The following is a 3,674-nucleotide window of genomic DNA, read 5'->3' on the forward strand; positions in this document are numbered from 1 at the left end:
ACCCACCTCCATTTTGTGACTTCACACACCTCTATTCTCCGACTTCACACCCCTCCAATTTGACTTCACATACCTCCATTCTATGACTTCACACACCTCCATTCTGTGACGTCACACAACTCCATTCTGTGACTACACAAACCTCCATTCTATAATTTCACACACCTCCATTCTATGATTTCACACACCTCCAGTTTATGACGTCACACACCTCCATTTTGACTTCACACACCTCCATTATGTGACTTCACACACCTCCCTTCTGTGTCTTCACACACCTCCATTCTATGACTTCACACACCTTCATTCTGTGACTTCACACACCTCCATTCTGTGACTTCACACACTTCCATTCTATGATTCCACATACCTCCATGCTGTAACTTCTCACACCTCCATTCTGTGACTTCACACACCTCCATTCTGAGTTCACACACCTCCATTCTGTGATTTCACAAACCTCCATTCTATGATTTCACACAGCTCCATTCTATGACTTCACACAGCTCCATTTTGTGACGTCACACACCTCCATTTTGACTTCTCACACCTCCATTCCGTGACTTCGCACACCTCCATTCTATGACTTCACACACTTCCTTTGTGACGTCACACACCTCCATTCTATGAGTTCACACACCTCCATTCTATGACTTCACACACCTCCATTCTGACTTCACGCACCTCCATTCTATGACTTCACAGACCTCGAATATGTGACTTCACTCACCTCCACTCTAGGACTTCACACTCCTCCATTCTATGACTTCCCACATCTCTTTCTATGACTTCACCCACCTCCATTTTATGACTTCACACACTTCCATTCTGTGACTTCACACACCTCCATTCTATGACCTCACACACCCTCATTCTATGATTTCACACACCTCCATTCTATGATTTCACACACCCATTTTGACTTCACACACCTCCAATATATGACTTCAAACACCTCAATTCTGTGACTTCACACACCTCCATTCTATGACTTCATACCGTCCATTCTGTGACTTCACACACCTCCATTCTATGACTTCACCACCTCCAATCTATGACTACACACCTCCAATCTGATTTCACACACCTTCATTCTGTGAATTCGCACACCTCCATTGTACGTGTTCACACACCTCCATTCTATGACTTCACACACCTTCATTCTTACTTCAGAAACATCAGTTCTATGACTTCACAAAACTCCATTCTATGACTTCACAAACCTCCATTCTGTGATTTCACACACCTCCATTCTGAGTTCACACTACTCCATTCGGTGACTTCACACACCTCCATTGTGACTTCACACACCTCCATTCTATGACTTCACACACTTCCATTCTATGACTTCACACACCTCCATTCTGTGACTTCACACACCTCCATTCTGTGTTCGCACACTTCCATTCTGTGACTTCACACACCTCCATTCTGTGACATCACACACCTCCATTCTGTGACTTCACACACTTCCATTTTATGACTTCACACACCTCCATTGTATGACTTCACACACCTCCATTCTGTGACTTCACACACCTCCATTATATGACCTCACACATACTCATTCTATGGTTTCACACACCTCCATTCTATGAATTCACACATCCATTTTGACTTCACACACCTCCAATATATGACTTCAAACACCTCAATTCTGTGACTTCACACACCTACATTCTATGAGTTCATACCATCCATTCTGTGACTTCACACACCTCCATTCTATGACTTCACACACTTCCATTCTATGACTTCATACACCTCCATTCTGTGACTTTACATACCTCCATTCTGAGTTCACACACCTCCATTCTATGACTTCACACACCTCCATTCTGTGACTTCCCACACCTCCATTCTGTGACTTCACACACGTCCATTCTATGACTTCACACACCACTATTCTGACGTCACACACCTCCATTCTATGACTTCACACACCTCCATTCTGACTTCACACACCTCCATTCTATGACTTCGCACACATCTATTCTGAATTCACACACCTCCATTCTGTGACTTCACACACCTCCATTCGATGACTTCACACACCTACATTCTTTGACTTCACACACAACCATTTTGACTTCACACCTCCATTCTGTGACTTCACAAACTTACATTTGTGACTTCTCACACCACCTTTTTGACTTCACACATCTCCATTCTGTGACTTCACACAACTCCATTCTGTGACTTCACACAGCTCCATTCTGTGACTTCACACACCTCCACTCTGTGATTTCACACACATCCCTTCCGTGACTTCACCCACCTCCATTCTATGACTTCACACACCTCCATTCTATGACATCACACACATCCATTCTATGACTTCACACACTTCCACTCTATGACTTCACACACCACCATTCTATGACTTCACACAACTCCATTCTATGACTTCCTACACATGCATTCTGACTTCACACACCTAAAATATATAACTTCATACCCGTCCATTCTGTGACTTCACACATCTCCATTCTATGACTTCACACACCTCTTTTCTGTGACTTCACACACCTCCATTCTGTGACTTCACATACTTCCATTCTATGACTTCACAAACCTCCATTCTGTGACTTCACACACCTCCATTCTGTGACTTCACATACCTCAATTCTATGACTTCACACACCTTCATTTTTCCTTCAGAAACATCCATTCTATGACCTCTCACACCTCCTTTCTATGACTTCACAAACCTCAATTCTGTGACTTCACACACCTCCATTCTGAGTTCACACACCTCCATTCTGTGACTTCACACACCACCATTCTATGACTTCACACATCCATTTTGACTTCACACCCCTCCAATATATGACTTCAAACACCTCAATTCTGTGACTTCACACACCTCCATTCTATGACTTCACAAACCTCCATTCTGTGACTTCATACACCTCTATCCTATGACCTCACACACCCTCATTCTATGATTTCACACACCTCCATTCTATGACTTCACACATCCATTTTGCCTTCACACACCTCCAATATATGACTTCAAACACCTCAATTTTGTGACTTCACACACCTCCATTCTATGACTTCATACCCTCCATTCTGTGACTCCAAACACCTCTATTCTATGACTTCACACACTTCCATTCTATGACTTCACACACCTCCATTCTGTGACTGTACACACCTCCATTCTGAGTTTACACACCTCCATTCTGTGACGTCACACACCTCCATTCTGTGACTTCACACACCTCCATTCTATGATTTCACACACCTCCATTCTATGACTTCACACACCTACATTTTATGACGTCACACACCTCCATTTTGACTTCACACACATCCATTATGTGACTCCACACACCACCCTTCTGTGACTTCACACACCTCCATTCTATGACTTCACACACTTCCATTCTATGACTTCACACACCGCCATTCCGTGACTTCACACACCTGCATTGTGAGTTCACACACTTCCATTCTGTGACCTCACACATCTCCATTCTGCGATTTGACACACCTCCATTCTGCGATGTCACACCTCCATTCTATGAATTCACACACCTCCATTCTGTGATTTCACACACCTCAATTCTATGTCTTCACACAACTCCATTCTGTGACTTTACACATCTCCATTCTGAGTTCACACACCTCCATTCTGTGACTTCACACACCTCCTTTCTGTGACTTCA

Source organism: Megascapheus bottae, unplaced genomic scaffold (genome assembly GCF_031878675.1).
Source record: "Megascapheus bottae isolate mThoBot1 unplaced genomic scaffold, mThoBot2.hap1 HAP1_SCAFFOLD_52, whole genome shotgun sequence".
Classification (NCBI taxonomy): Eukaryota; Metazoa; Chordata; class Mammalia; order Rodentia; family Geomyidae; genus Megascapheus; species Megascapheus bottae.